Source organism: Bubalus bubalis, chromosome X (assembly GCF_019923935.1).
Source record: "Bubalus bubalis isolate 160015118507 breed Murrah chromosome X, NDDB_SH_1, whole genome shotgun sequence".
NCBI classification, from domain to species: Eukaryota; Metazoa; Chordata; class Mammalia; order Artiodactyla; family Bovidae; genus Bubalus; species Bubalus bubalis.
Genome location: NC_059181.1, coordinates 43,801,273 through 43,818,832, shown reverse-complemented (window position 1 = coordinate 43,818,832; position 17,560 = coordinate 43,801,273).

Below are 17,560 nucleotides of genomic sequence, written 5' to 3'. Positions count from 1 at the left end.
AGCTGAGCGCCGAAGAATTGATGCTTTTGAACTGTGGTGTTGAAGAAGACTCTTGAGAGTCCCTTGGACTGCAAGGAGATCCAACCAGTCCATTCTGAAGGAGATCAGCCCTGGGATTTCTTGGAAGGAATGAAACTCCAGTACTTTGGAAGCTGAAACTCCAGTACTTTGGCCACCTCATGTGAAGTGTTGACTCATTGGAAAAGACTCTGATGCTGGGAGGGATTGGGGGCAGGAGGAGAAGGGGACGACAGAGGATGAGATGGCTGGATGGCATCACCGGTTCAATGGACGTGAGTTTGAGTGAACTCTGGGAGTTGGTGATGGACAGGGAGGCCTGGCATGCTGCAATTCATGGGGTCGCAAAGAGTTGCACACGACTGAACAACTGAACTGAACTGAACTGAAGTGAAGTGTTAGTCAGTCAGTCATGTCCAACTCTTTATGGCCCCATGGACTATAGCCCACCAGGCTCCTCTGTCCATGGAATTCTCCAGGCAGGAACACTGAAGTGGGTTACCATTCCCTTCTCCAGGGGATCTTCCCGACCCAGGGATTGAACCCATGCCTCTTACATTGTAGGCTGATTCTTTACTGTCTGAGCCACTCAGGGAATGTCTTTATTTCACCTTTATTTAAAAAATTAGCTTTACTAAATATAGCATTATTGTTGGCAGTTTTTTCTCTGAGCACTTTAAATATGGTTCCTCCCTTCCTGCCCCAAACTCAGGAGCTTGTTGCTTATTATTGGTATTTGCTTGTTTGTTTTTTTAGTGACCGACTGGATTATTTTAGTGAAGTTTATTCTGTTCCACCTTCCCCTGTCTCCCAGTTATGTGAAGTCTCTGATGTTGGTCTTTAGGGAGTGCAGCCAATGGTATGGCCAAAGTCACCCTAGGATGACAGTAGTTTTGGCCGGACTCTCTTTGACAGTTTCTTTCCCTCACTATAGCCAACTGTTGAGCTCCGTTAATTACCAGTGCCATGCAGCTCTTTGACCAGGGATGCAACCCATGCCCCCTGCAGTGGAAGCATGGAGTCCTAACCACTGGACCACCAGGGAATCCTCACTAGCTGACTCTTTATTGTTTTCAACAATGTCTTGGGGTATAAATTTTCTCCACAGACTGATCCCATTAATCTGCATCCTTTAAAAGTATACTTCTTGAGGTCAGTGCTTGAGATTTGTTCTCATCCTAGAAGGGCTCCTTCCAGTTGTCTCCTCCCCTGTTGTCTCTAGGAAATCAGCCAGACTGCAGTTTAGCCTAGATCTTCAATGACTCTACCAATTTCCTTCCAATTAACTTCCACCACAACCTCCACTATTTGAGAATGCCCTAGGCTTAAACTTCCCACATTTCTGTCACAAATGAAGTCAAATCCTTTAGGGAGAGATTCAGAGCTCGCTGTATAATAGCCTATCTCTCCCCCCAGGGAAAATTTCTGAGTCATGGCTCTGGAATTGTGGGTAGAAACAATGGTGTGTTTCTCCTTGAATGACACCCCCACTTTAGGAGCTGAGCCTTTGGTGTAAGAGGGCAGAAGCCTCAGGACTTCTCAGCTTATGGTTCCCCCATGGAACCTCTGCCTTATAAGCTGGGGCAAGGGGAACTGGGGCTCCAGTTTTCTCAACAGTGCTTCATCCATAATAGAACTTCCATCTCATGAATGAGAGCTAATGAAAAAAGAAAGTCCCTGCATGCTCAGTCGCTAAGTTGTGTCTGACTCTTTGTGTCCCCATGGACTGTAGCCCACCAGGCTCTGTCCAAGACAAGAATACTGGAAGTGGGTCACCGTTTCCTACTCCAGGGGATCTTCCCAACTCAGGGACTGAACTCGCTGTACTTGTCTAGAACTTAGCCTCAGCAGCAGGTAGCTGGGGACAGGGTAAGAAATTCTCACATCCAGCCCCTCCCCAGATGCTAAGTAACTCTTGGACTAGGAGCTGGGGAGAGTCTTGTACACTCAGCTACAGCAGCCTGGGGTCGAATTTCCATCTTGCTAAGCTGGAAAAGGGGAGGGAGACAGCAGAGTATTGGTCCAAGTACCACAGACTCTATCTGTCCTTTCCAAGTTTTAGTTGATTTTTCTGAATAAATGTCTCTTCATTTGCTGTATGCCCTTCGAACTGTTCCCAGAGGCTCTGGACAAGTGTTATTAAAAATGAGTTTTGCCAGTTTCTCTGGGGAAGGGTCTATGGAACTCTTCATATAGTCATGCTAGAAGTGGTAATCTTTGCCTTTGATTTTCACATTAATTCATGATTACTGGTTTTATGTATTTTCTTCTTTAGGTGAAAGTTAAGGTAATGAATTGTATCCAGTATCAAATAATACTATAGGCTAAATTATCTTGATAAACCAATAGATCAGTCTGAAGAATTTCTATGAAAAAAGGAACCGTAACTAATCAGTTTTCAAGGAAAGAGAACCATACACAGAACATGGTTTCTAGGTGATTGACTCACTGTATCACAATGGATTATGCTTTTTAAAAAATAGAACATATGTTTAAATATTAGAATATTTGATTGAGTTGATTTAGTCATTATTATGCCAAATGCACCCATGAAGGAACAGATCCACAATTACTGATTCAGCACAAAAGTTAAAAAAAATTTAACTCTCTTTACTTCTTACATAACCACCCAGTTTGGCGTCTCTTCCCACCTTTTATTTACCTTCTTTTGAGATAAAACTTTAACAACCAATTTATTTAATGGTTTGACTTATTCTGCAGACTTGTTGAATGGCCAATTTTGCAGATATATTTTTCAGGAAGAATTTTTTTTTTCAGGAAGAACTGTTATTTTAATAACATGAATTCTTTCCAACAGTGATAATGGCAGACATTCTGCCTGGACAATGAGTTTTGAATAGTTTGCAATGGGGGAGCAAGATTGAACTTGTAGGATTTATGTACCCTGAAGGTATATAAAACCTACTCACTGTTCTCTCCTTATCAAAGATGATCAAAATCTCATTCTGTTTTAGTTCTCTCTACTGTTAACAAACCTATTCCTGAGGTCTCTAGCTCATATACTATTTTTTAAAATCAGAGACTATAAAGGAAGGACAGGATTACCATTTCTCTGGTTCTTTGGGAGCATAGTCCTATGGCATGAGATCATGAATTAATTTATCATAAGTGGTTACTTTTCAGTCCAAGTTATTATTGATCATATGTTTGAAATAAATACCAACTAATGTCAATGGGGTCACAAAGAGTTGGAAATGACTTAGCAACTGAACAGCAACAACAACAGCAAAAGCACTTATAGCTATTGTAACTATACTAGTAAATATAACTGAATGTCCCAAATCTCCAAAGACAGTCTCCCCTGAGACATATCCCAGCAGAAATAAGAGAATGCAGTTGGCCATCTGGAGGTTCCACATCCACAGATTCAACCAATCCCAGATTTGCAGTTGGTTGAATTTGCAGATGTGGAACCTGTGGATACAGAGGGACAACTGTACTGTACCATTTTATATGAGGGATTTAAGCATCCATGGATTTAGATATCTACTGCGGAGTCCTGGAACTGATCCCCATGGATATCATGTATGACTGCATACAATTTTCTAAGATTGCTTTCCAGAAACAATGTAAGGTTAATATCACCCCTTTTGCTGGGTAAGAAGAAGAACTCATGCCAGTTATGTGGCTTTTGATTCTGAGATTTCGCCTTTGACACATCAAATTCCCTAGGGAATTTCCTTCAGCGCTAATGTTGGGGGATATATATATATGTCTGTGTATCTTATAGGTATGGAGATATACATATATATGTATATGGATATATATACGCATATATCCACATATATATATATACAAAACAAACAAAGAAATAAATACTAAATCTCAGTGCAAAATCTTTTTTAAAAAGTAGATTTCTACTGGGATCAAACTCTATGGTGAAGTGGTTTGTAGGCAACAAAAGCCTCTAGAGAATCACTATTTCCTTTTAAAGATTTTGTTGTTGTTGTTAAAGCTCCAAAAATCACCCTCTTAATGTGTTTTTGAAAAAATAAATTGGTAACAAATTTCAGTGTTTTAAAATTCTATTAAAATGCCAACTGCTTTCTTTCAGGCACAGCTGAGTTTGTTTCAGCCTCCGGAGTGGTACTAATTTTCATTATTTGCAATGCAAGCATTCACACTTACAGTAAATTATCGGCACGCAGTTATATTTAAAGTGAATATTATTTAAGTATTGAAGGGTATGGAATTATATTCATTGAAACATAATTAAAGTACAGAGACATATAATAATAAGTTGCTGGACGTATGTGCAATAATAATTCAAGGTAATCACTGCATTAGGATTGTGTTGCAGATTAGAACTGAATATAATGAAGTCTCCATTTAATTAGTGCACTTTAATTCTGAGGCAGATTAGAAGCAAAGGGTACTTTAGAGAAGTGCCAGTTCCTATTCTTACTGGAGAAACAGGTGAAGATGGTGTTCTGAAAAGACTCTAATTTGAGTTTAGAAGTAGCCAGTGAAATGAGATATATAATTTTAACCTCTTACTCCATCACTCTGTTGCATGTACACAGGATAGAACTCTATGTTAAGACTGTACAAACAGTTCTTGAGTGGAGCACCTGATTACCTGTTTCCCAATCAAGCCCATCTATCCCTCCTGCCTTAGCTCACATTATTCTTCCACAGACAGCCTCTGCTCTGGCCAAACATCCTTGGTCTTGGCACTGGAAATACCCTGAACACTTTCCAAGAACATGTATGTCAAGGCTCCTGGTGAAACGAGGTCCCAGGACCAAGAGAGTGATTTAGCTAGTCTTCAGAGCTCTTCTGGGTTGGCCATCCTACCCCTGCATATGGCCACATCCTCTGATTCCCAGGAGGTCTTGAATTTCAGCTTCTTCCAGTCCAGCCAATCGGCCCTGCCAGCAGCTTCCCTGAATTGCTGCCAGAATCTGCTTGTGTGAGAAAATGATACTGTGTTCTGGCCCTTTTAAATCAGTGCCCAGACTCTTTCTGATCCTTTCCACCTCCTAGTTAAGGCTCTGCACGGCCCTGAAGTGCCCAAAGGCCAAACCAATTCATCCTTCTTAATTCCCTCACTGGAGCAGCTCTAAGGCCTCCAAAGTCACTTCTACTTCTGAATTCCTCTGACTCTGATTTGTTTGGGTGACTCACAGAACAATTCGTGGACAGATGCTGAAGTAATACACTATACACCATTCTGCCCAATAACTTTGTAAGCTTTCTGTGAGGACAATTCCTCCAAGACTTTTATCCTCAATGGCTACCACAGTGCCAGTTGCCTAAAGCAGTTATTTATATAGCACAGTGGTTAAGAATGTGGGCTTTGTCTGCATAAGAGTCAATACAAAGGGAGATTTGGACTGGCAGATATCACCTCAACCAAGTGATCATCTCAACCAACTAACATCGCCAATAATGGAACCAACTGACATCATGTGTCTCCTGATTGAATGCACAGAGAAAGGCATCATTTTTCCAGTCACCTGGCCCCAAATAGATAATCTGAGTCTAAACATGTGGAAACATCAGATAAACCAAATTGATCCACATTATATAGAATAACTGGTTTATAGTGTTCAACCATGTCAAGATCATGAAAGACAAAAAAAGACTGTGGAAATGTTCCAGGTGAAAAGTGGCTAAAGTAATGTGACAATTGAATGCAATGTGTGATCAAAGATTTGATGCTGAACCACAAGACTTTTTTCTATAACAGACATAATTGGAACAATTGAAATAAGATTTGAGAATCTGATAAACAGTATTGTTTCAATGTTAATTGATAGTACAGTGACAATTGTACTGGGTTTATATAAGAGAATGTCCTTGTTTTTAAGAAACACACTGAGGTATTTAGGGGTAAAAAAGCTTCATGTGTTCAGTCTACTCTCAAATGGGTCCAAAATGATGTCTATACATATCACATATATGTACGTTACATATTAACACACATATAAACATACATAAACACACAGGAAGAGAAGGATAAAGCAAATTATGGTAAAAGGCTAACATTTGGAGATTCAAGAGCAGGGTATATGAAATTCTCTACTACTCTTGCAACTTGCAGTCTGACAGTATATCAAAATGAAAGCTTTGGTTTGTTTTTGTTATTTTGTGAAATGTAGACTGCAGTATGAGTCTCACTGGATTGGAGTCCCAGCTTTGACATTCACCAGTCATATGACCACAGGCAAGGTACTGGGCCCCTGCCACACTCAGTTTCCTCATCTGTACTTTGAGGATAACAGTACAGCCTTGAGGGGCTGCTATAAAGTGCCCAGAGGAAGCTCTTGGTAAATGATAGCTTCCATTATTAAGTGACCCAGTCCACATATCCTGCAGCTTACAACAACGTGATGTTAGGGAATCATGAATTACTTGGGTCAGGAGGGTTAGAACACTATATGAGTTTCTTACCTACTTCCTAGGGATCTTACTGGCTGCTACGTGTCCTGAAAGCACATGAGGGCTCTTGTGCCTAATTTTTAAGATTGCTAGCATGTTCAGATTAAAGAAGGCTTAGTTGGCTTTGGAACCCCATCCAGGGCTAAATGACAATAAGATGACTAATCACCCTACAGGTAAGTGACACATAGCTGCCCATTGGGACAGAATGGGCTTTAACATATCACCGGGTGAATTGCATGTGCTTGGGGCTGGGTGTGGGTATCTGTCCTTCTCTCTTACCCAACAGAGAGCTGTTTGGAATAGTTCAGAATCTCATTTGTTTTCCTGAACTTGAGTTCTAAATTCAGAGTGATGTCTACATGGGAAAGAAAGGAATAATTATAGGCCAAGTCTAGACCAAGTCCTGTATTTTATCAAAGAGGAAAACAAGGCCCAGAATGCCAATGAGACAGGTTTCCGATTACCCCCTCCCCCATGTTTTAGCATGTGGAGGGCTGGAGCAAGACTCCTAACTCTCATGTCATTGTCCTTCCCACCAGGCCAATGCTTTGCAGCACTGGGCTTGGTAGAGTCAAGGAATGCAAAGAAGCTTGTGTAAAGGGCACCGAGGAAACCAGAATTGAAAGATACACGTGTACCCCAATGTTCACCACAGCACTGTTTACAATAACCAGGACATGGAAAGCAACCTAGATGTCCATCGGCAGACAAACGGATAAGAAAGCTGTGGTACATATACACAATGGAATATTACTCAGCTATTAAAAAGAATGCATTTGAATCAGTTCTAATGAAGTGGATGAAACTGGAGCCTATTATACAGAGCCAAGTAAGTCAGAAAGAAAAACACCAATACAGTATATTAACGCATATATATGGAATTTAGAAAGATGGTAACGATGACCCTGTATGCGAGACAGCAAAAGAGACACAGATGTAAAGAACAGACTGTTAGACTCTGTGGGAGAAGGTGAGGGTGGGATGATTTGAGAGAATAGCACTGAAACATGTATATTATCATATGTGAAATAGATCGCCAGTCCAGGTTTGATGCATGAGACAGGGTGCTCAGGGCTGGTGCACTGGGATGACCCAGAGGGATGGGATGGGGAAGGAGGTGGGAGGGAGGGTCAGGATGGAGAACACATGTACACTCATGGCTGATTCATGTGAATGTATGGCAAAAACCACCACAATATTGCAAAGTAATTAGCCTCCAATTAAAATTAAAACAAAAAAAAAGTTTCAGAATTATCCAAGTGTAACTTCAGAGGCAATGACCCTGGATGGAAGTAACAGCTGAAATGCGTTTTTTTGTTTGTTTGTTTTAAACGTGGACATTCAATTCTCAAAAAAAAAAAAAAAAGAGAGAGAGAGAGAGAAGCTTGTGTAAAGGGAACAATATGAATAAGGGCCAATGATCCCCCCTCGCAGGCTCACACCATTCACAACTAGAGGGCTTCTCTGCTGAAGGTTGCAAGGACCCCAGGTCACAGCAATGCAGGCAGAATAGATGGCAACATTTGCTGACACTTGGGCAATAGCTTTCTGTGGGCCCAGGTAGTGAATTTCATGTTTCCTCAAATTGTGTTGTGTTTCTACTTCACTGGAGAAAATAAAGTGTTTGGATTTCATTACACAGCTTGCTCCCATGATTTTTATACCTTTTTTCTTATTTCTTAGTCAAGAGGCTTATTACCACTTTCTCTGGTTCTAGTTTCTGCCACGCTGCTTCAGCAATCTTCCTAGTTTCTGCTTTGCTGTGACTGTCTTGGACTTGAGATATTAAGTGTGGCTTTGGTATCAAGTTCACAGCTGACTTTGACCTTGACTAATTCAGGGAGCACAGGACAGCTGTAGAAGGAAAATTCAGAGTTTACTTTTGTTACTGGTTGAGAAATCTATTTCTAAAAACAACTTGAACTTAGATTTGAAAAACCATAGACTCTGGGGAGGGAGGTGGGATGGATGTTCAAGTGGGAGGGCACATGGGTTAACCCTATGGCTGATTCATGTTGATGTTTGGTAGAAACCAACACAATACTGTAAAACAATTATTCTTCAATTAACAATACATAAATTAAAAAAAACAAAACCCATAGACTCTTGGAGCTGGACATTTCTTTAGAATTCATCACACCCCCTGAGAGAATTTTCTGTTGTCTCGAACACCTGAAAACAGGGACAATCAATTTTTATCAAATTTTCCTGAAAAAAGGTGGTACAGTTAACATAGAAACTAAGTGGAAGAATTGTTTTTCCTCAGCATACGGCTGCTTCTTTAAGGAAAGTTCTCAAGGCTGAAGAGCTAAGTGAGAATCTGATAGCAACCAAATTCTAGAATGTTCGAAAAAAGCAATCTGTTTTGACAGAAGCATGCACCCGTAAGAGAGCAGAGCAGATTTCTGAATTCACTATGAGGCTCATGTTATTTGCTTGGCAAGGTGTTAAGACACATTTTAGAATGTCGCATAGGCTTCCAATGCAGTGATGTGGTGAATATCACATGTGGTGCTCTCGCAAGGATCTTTACTTTGAATACATATATATAACCAAAACATCAGGAGTCAGCATCTCTAAATTTGAATTTTAAAACATTGGTATTGCTAAAAAGTCAAATAAATTTATCCAAACATCCAGAATCTTGACTCTCAATTCTTAGATCTGAACGTATTCTTTTTGTTTGTTTGTTTTTTTGGCTGCACAGCGTGGCATGTGTGATCTTAGTTCCTGGACCAGGGACCGAACCCTGGCCTCCTGCATTGGAAGCTCAGAATCTTAACCACTGAGCAACCAGGGAAGTCCCTGAAGGTAGTCTCTTAAGGAAAACATTTAGATGCCTAGGCTAGTAGATTCTCTCTTGGTAAGAGCAATGCCTTTCTGTAGAGAAAAATCATAAAATGTAAAGATAATGTTTCTCTCCATTTAGTGATGTGAATAGTTCTTGGAAAATGGGAGCACTTCATTTTTGTCAACCTTGGCTTCTGGCAGACATGTGCAGCCTGCCACTTGTCCTTAGGGAAGATATGTAATGGCAGAGGACCCCCAGAGAATCAGTGAGCCACTGACAGCAGTCAGCATTTGCTCAAGGGGAAAATGGAGAAGAAGCAATAGCCCAGAAACCTGGTTGCTCAGTTAAGTTTCAAGAAAGCAGGTTTTAGAGGGGAGGGATAACTCAGGAGCTTGGGATGAACATATACACTCAATTATATATAGGATAAATAACCAACAAGGACCTACTGTATAGCACAAGGAACTCTACTCAGTATTGTGTGAAAGCCTATTTGAGAAAAGAAAGAATGGATATATGTACAACTAAATCACTTTGCTGTACACTTGACATAAGCACAGCATTATAAATCAACTATACTCCAATATAGGTGCCTAATATGCTACTGGAGAAGAGTGGAGAAATAACTCCAGAAAGAATGAAGAGACAGAGCCAAAGCAAAAACAATGCCCAGTTGTAGATGTGACTGGTGATGGAAGGAAAGTCCGATGTTGTAAAGAGCAACATTGCATAGGAATCTGGAATGTTTGGACCATGAATCGAGGTAAATTAGAAGTGGTCAAACAGGAGATGGCAAGAGTGAACATTGACGTTTTAGGAATCAGTGAACTAAAATGGACTGGAATGGGTGAATTTAGTTCAGATGATCATTATATATACTACTGTGAGCAAGAATCCCTTAGAAGAAATGGACTAACCCTCATAGTCAACAAGAGTCCGAAATGCAGTACTTGGGTGCAATCTCAAAAATGACAGAAAGATCTCTGTTAATTTCCAAGGTAAACCATTCAGTATCACAGTAATACAATTCTGTGCCCCAACCAGTAACACTGAAAGAGCTGAAATTGAATGGTTCTATGAAGACCTACAAGATCTTCTAGAACTAACACCCAAAAACGATGTCCTTTTCATCTTAGGGGACTGGAATGCAAAAGTAGGAAGTCAAGAGATACCTGGAGTAACAGGTAAATTTGACCTTGGAGTACAGAATAAAGCAGGGCAAAGGCTAAAAGAGTTTTGCCAAGAGAACACACTGGTCATAGCAAACACCCTCTTCCAACAACACAAGAGAAGACTCTACACATGGACATCACCAGATGGTCAATACCAAAATCAGATTGATTATATTCTTTGCAGCCAAAGATGGAGAAGCTCTATACAGTCAGCAAAAACAAGACCAGGAGCTGACTGTGGCTCAGATCATGAACTCCTTATTGCCAAATTCAGACTTAAATTGAAGAAAGTAGGGAAAACCACTAGACCATTCAGGGATGACCTAAATCAAGTGCCTTACAATTATACAGTGGAAGTGACAAATAGATTCAAGGGACTAGATCTGATAGACAGAGTGCCTGATGAACTATGGACAGAAGTTCATAATATTGTACAGGAGGCAGTGATCAAAACCATCCCTGAGAAAAAGAAGTGCAAAAAGGCAAAATGGTTGCTGAGGAGGCCTTACAAATAGCTGAGAAAAGAAGGAAGTGAAAGGCAAAGGAGAAAAGGAAAGATATGCCCATCTGAATGCAGAGTTCCAAAGAATAGCGAGGAGAGATAAGAAAGCCTTCCTCAGCGATCAATGCAAAGAAATAGAGGAAAACAATAGAATGGGAAAGACTAGAAATCTCTTCAAGAAAATTAGAGATACAAAGGGAACATTTCATGCAAAGATGGGCACAATAAAGGACAGAAATGGTATGGACCTAACAGAAGCAGAAGATATTAAGAAGAGGTGGCAAGAATACACAGAAGAACTGTACGAAAAAGATCTTCATGACCCAGATAACCACGATGGTGTGATCCCTCACCTATAGCCAGACATCCTGGAATGTGAAGTCAAGTGGGCCTTAGGAAGGATGGCTATGAACAAAGCTAGTGGAGGTGATGGAATTTCCAGTTGAACTATTTAAAATCCTAAAAGATGATGCTGTGTAAGTGTTGCACTCAATATGTCAGCAAATTTGGAAAACTCAGCAGTGGCCACAGGACTGGAAAAGGTCAGTTTTCATTCAAATCCCAAAGAAAGGCAATGCGAAAGAATGCTCAAACTACCCCACAATTGCACTCATCTCACAGGTTAACAAAGTAATGCTCATAATTCTCCAAGCCAAGCTTCAACAGTATGTGAACCATGAAATTCCAGATGTTCAAGCTGGTTTTAGAAAACACAGAGGAACCAGAGATCAAATAGCCAACATCTGTTGGATCATCAAGAAAGCAAGAGAGTTCCAGAAAAACATCAATTTCTGCTTTATCAATTACTCCAAAGCCTTTGACTATGTAGATCACAACAAACTGTGGAAAATACAGTGTGAAAATTCTGAAAGAGACGGGAATACCAGGCCACCTGACCTGCCTCCTGGGAAATCTGTATGCAGGTTAAGAAGCAACAGTTAGAACTGGACATGGAAAAAGAGACTGATTCTAAATAGGAAAAGGAGTATGTCAAGGCTGTATATTGTCACCCTGCTTATTGAACTTACATGCAGAGTACATCATATGAAATGCCAGGCTGGATGAAGCGCAAGCTGGAATCAAGATTGCCGGGAGAAATATCAATAACCTCAGATATGCAGATGACACTATCCTCATGGCAGAAAGTGAAGAGGAACTAAAGAGCCTCTTGATGAGAGTGAGAGAGGAGAGTGAAAAAGCTGGCTTAAAACTCAACATTCAAAAAACTAAGGTCACGGCATCTGGCCCCATCACTCCATGGCAAATAGATGGAGAAACAGTGGAAACAGTGACAGACATTATTGTGGGGGGCTCCAAAATCACTGCAGATGGTGACTGCAGCCATGAAATTAAAAGACACTTGCTCCTTGGAAGAAAAGCTATGACCAACCTAGACAGCATATTAAAAAGCAGAGACATTACTTTGCCAACAAAGGTCCATCTAGTCAAAACTATGATTTTTCCAGTATTCATGTATGGATGTGAGAGTTGGACTGTCAAGAAAGCTGAGAGCCAAAGAATTAATGCTTTTGAACTGTGGTGTTGGAGAAGACTCTCGAGAGTCCCTTGGACTGCAAGGATATCCAACTAGCCCATCCTAAAGGAAATCAGTCCTGAATATTCATTGGAAGGACTGATGCTGAAGCTGAAACTCTAATACTTTGGCCCCCTAATGCAAAGAACTGGCTCATTTGAAAAAGACCCTGATGCTGGGAAAGATTGAAGGCGGTAGGAGAAGGGGATGACAGAGGATGAGATGGTTGGATGGCATCAGCGATTCAATGGACATGAGTTTGAGCAAGCTCTAGGAGTTGGTGATGGACAGGGAAGCCTGGCGTGCTGCAGTGCATGGGTTTGCAATGCGTCGGACATGACTGAGCAACTGAACTGATACTCCAATAAAAGCAAAATTAAAAAAAGAAGGCAGGTTAACAAATTAGTCTTGGTTAAGTTGCCATGACGTGAAACTAAAAGTTGAAGCTATGGTTGTGGATTAAAACAGATATTTCAAAAGAGCCCAAATGTCTTTTCTCTTGCAAATCTGCTTTGGTCTATTCTATCCTCTTTCTTCTGCCTCCACTTGGAGTCAATATCTCATTCTTAACCATTGTCCCATAACTGGCTACATTGGTCTTGAGTGAGTCTCTCCCTCTCATCCAATGTGGACTCCATACTGCTGCTAGGGTTGGCTTTAATTTAAAAAGAAGGAAAAAGCTTTGTGGAAAATTGGAGGCAGTCAGGATGTCCAATAGCAGGAAAATAATGGAAGCACTTTGGTTTTACCACGTAGAGAAGTATTTATTGTGTAGCCATTGAAGGCTGAGCTATGGAAGAGTTCTTCATGACCTGGGGAATGGCCATCATAGGGCACTGGGTGACAGAAGTGATGTGGCTTGTGCCACCTCAACCAAGTAACCTGAGCTCCAGGGCTTCTTAGCTTTTCTAAAGCTTTTACTGGGACTTCCCTGGCAGTCCAGTGGTTAATACTCTGCCCTTTCAATACAGGTAGCTCTGGGTTCCCAGGCATAGTTGTGACTTTCCACCTCTGCTTTTGAAACCCCACCCCAGAACCACATGTCTGGATGGACTTCTTTGAATGCGGCTCCTTCTGGCTTTCTCAGGCCTTGAGATCTTTCTTCTTGGGTCCCTTACACTCCTGCATGCTGGCAGTGACCCTTTCAGCTCATGTTAGCTGGTCACTTGGAATGGTCTGTTTTGGGTGTGTGCAATATACCTCTTCATGCTAATGGCTCCTGACATTTGTACCCCTCAATCAATAGGGCTATAACACCCCAAATCTGGAGCTTACCAAGCATCTCTTAATGTGCTGGACAGGAATGGATGGATCAGGAGTTCACATTGAGGGAAGAGAAGCAGGGCTCAGCCTGAGAGACAGGATATCACAGAGAGAGGACATTCATCATTGGCAATAAGCAGTGCCCCTTGCACCGTGTCATGTTGGAGCTTCCCAAGGGACTAGGACTAGGTGTCTAAGGGAAAATGCAGAGACTGGTGGAGGTTGTGGTCCTCTGTCTAGAGGGTTTCGAAGAGCCTGGGGCAGGGATCCTGGGCTCTGCTTTGTGCCTCTGAACAAAGACACCCTGGAGACAGATGGGCCCTCTCCCCACCTTTCAGCTGAAGATGTAGCACAGCATGGTTAGGAAAGTGAGAACTTAGGAGCCAGGAGGAGTAGCTGGGGCTTGGGTTGGCAAGTGTCAGCACAGAAGCCATGAGAAGAGGTAGAGTGAAAGATAAGAAGAAGGAAATTCACAGGATGCAAGTGGAGTCTCAAGGACCCTCAAACTGCCAGGAAGGGAAATAGTAGTTCCGGGATTCAGATGAATTTTGAGGGTTTGGAGTGTGACTGGTATTCCTCACTGTAATGAACTTGTTTCTTCCTTTGGGGGCATGACCCAATGCAAGTTACATGTGGAACAAACCCTCAACCGAGGATGATCTTCCCTTTTTTTTTTTTTCTATTCAAGGCCCATCCCTTCCCAAAGATGAAGAGGAATGACATCTACTTTGCACTCTCCATTTCTCCCAGAGGTGTTTACTTTTGAGCAAAATGTGTGCCCCTGGACTTCCCTGGTGGCACAGTGGATAAGAATCCACCTGCCAGTGCAGGGGACATGGGTTCAATCCCTGGTCCAGAAAGATTCCACATGCCTCTGAGCAACTAGATCCATGCACCACAGCGACTGAGCCCATGCTCTAGAGCCTGAAAGTTGCAACTACTGAAACTCAACGCACCTAGAGCCTGTGCTCTGCAACAAGAGAAGCCAGTATGATAAGAAGCCCGTGCACCAAAACTAGAGAAAGCCAGCACACGAAGACCCAGTGAAGCAAAAAATAAATAAATTGTTTTTAAAAGAATCTTGTGTCCCTTACAGCAGGTGGGATTCTTCTATTACACTAATTGAATGAGATTATTTCTTTTTCCTTTTTTAAAATTATCTTGAGATGGTATTTATTTACTTGGCTGTGTCGGGTCTTAGTTGCAGCATGTGGGTTCTATTGCTGCAGCACATGGGCTCCCTAGTTGTGGTGTGTGGGCTCAGTTTCCCTGTGGCTTATGGGATCTTAGTTCCCTGGCCAGGGATGAACCTGAATCCCCTGCACGGCAAGGCAGATACTTAACCACAGGACCACCAGGTAAATCCCCAGTGAGATTGTTTCTGTGCATTGAAATTCAGAAAGCAGATCAGATGACTCCAGGAGAGGGGAATGGGAGGACTGTGGCCCGACCTTAACTGAGTTAGAATGGCAGTTGCTAGGATCCAGGTGCATGGAAACCCACTCTCTTTCTCCTGGCTCCAGGTTGTACCAGCAGGGACTCAAGGCCCCATGACCTCAAAGAAGTCAAATCATCCTCTATTCTGCTTATAGAGTGAGTGGCATTGTCCCTTATATGAAACTCATGATTTGTTTTTTTTTACATGGACAATGAGCTCCTTGACCATGAGGTGAAGAATTAGTCTCATGTCATTGGCCTTTAGTCTTCTTCCCTCCAAAAGGTAATGGGTTGTCTATCTTTGGTTTTCACAGTAATTCAAAGCAAAGACATTCATTCATTTCACATCTTAAAAATCAAGCATTCTTGACTCTGAAATGATTTTCTGGGTTCAGTGTCTCAGACCATAATAATTGAGTTGGCAATATGAAAAGTCATTTACAATGAAAGTATGATGAGGCGCCTCTTCATTTGATACTAGAAATGTCTTCTATAAATCCAGCTTATTAAAATAATAAGTCTTTCATAATACCCATGCAATTTTCAAAAGAAATGGTCATAAAATTGCTATAAAATATTAAAAGTCTGTTCTCTGTTGATGAGAATGACGAAAATATTGATGTAGGCCCACTAAGATGCACCAAGCACATGCTTATCAAAAGTGATAGATGAGAATTTTTTTTCTTTTCCATTATAGCTTATTATAAGATATTAAATATCTTATACAGTAGGACTTTATTGTTTATCTATTTTATATTTAGTTGTTTGTATCTGTCAGTCCCAAACTCTGATTTATTCCTCCCCAACCTCTTTTCCCCTTTGGTAACTATAACTTTGTTTTCTATGTCTGTGAGTCTGTTTTTGTTTTGTAAATAAGTTCATTTGTGTCATTTCATAGATTATACATGTAAATGACATCATATGATATTCATCTCTCTCTGTCTAATTTCACTTAGTATGATCATCTTTAGGTCCAGATAGATGGTGATATTGAAATATTTCTTCATACCATAAACAAGATGATATGCTTTTATTTCATTTTTTCTTAGTATTTTCTAGTTAGAAGAGACATCTTCCACCTTTATGAGTGTGATATTCATACATCTTCACATACTTTATGGACTTCCCTGGTGGCTCAGATGGTAAAGAATCTGCCTGCAATGTGGGAGACCTGGGTTCAGTCCCTTGGTTGGGAAGATCCCCTGGAGGCGGGCATGGCAACCCACTCGAGTATTCTTGCCTGGAGAATTCCATCAGACAGGGGAGCCTGGTGGGTTACAGATTATGGGGTTGCAAAGAGTCAGACACAACTGAGTGACATACATCTTCACATATTTTATAATTATATATTTTTATTGAGATAATTAACATAACATACAATTCACCTATTTAAAGTATATAATTCAGTAGTTTTCAGTGCACAGAGTTGCATAACCATTCTTACAATTTTAAAACATTTTTGTCATCCCCAAAGAAACCCTATTCTCATTAGGTCACTTTCCATTTCCCCTCAATTCATTCCCCTTGCCACCTTAACCAAATACTAATTTGCTTTCTATCTCTAAAGACTTGTCTATTCTAGATATTTCATATAAATGGAATCATACAATATGTGATTTTTTTGTGAATTTCTTTCCCTTAACATAATGTTTTCAAGGTTCACTTGTGTTGTGTTATGTTAACAGTACTGTGTTCTTTTTTATGGCTGACTAAACAGTTCCACATTTTTTAATGTTCTTAGGCTCTGTATAAAACATTTTCATGACCATTCACTTATTCACTTATACATTCACTCCTCAACAAACATAAACATGCAAGGCATCACGTGGGTGCTTTAGGGAGTAATAATGGAATAAAATGGTTCTTAATGCTCAAAAGTTCACAAATTACTTGTGAGGGTAGGGATGTGAAAAGAGCTAATCAAAACGGCACCTGGAAGAGAACAAATGTGAAATAAAGGTGTAATCATTGTGCTACGAGAATGAAGAGAAAAGAGCAGTTACTTCTAGCTTCAGTACCGAGAGAGATTTATGAAAAACCTGGTAACTCACCCTGATCAATGGACATCACCACTGCAAGCAAGCTGCCCAAGCCTCCCTCATCATAGGAAGCCATCTTTTCAAAGACTGATCCAATTTCCTCCTTAAAGATGAACTTGATAATGGCCTCTGTTGCCATTTGATAGAGGAGAAGTAATCAAATTTCTGTTACAACAGAGCAGAAAAGGAGAGGATTTATGTGGCTATACTTTACAAAGCCCACAGTAACTTACAACTCTAAAGCATGTATTATGAGTGCTCTTATTTTTAAAAACCCTTGCATCATGAACATAAATGACTATGGAGGGACCACCTGGTGACTCTGAGGCACTTGTAAACGTGAGCTCTCTCACTTCCTCACTGGGTTCTCTGAAATTATCACCACTGTGGCATCCA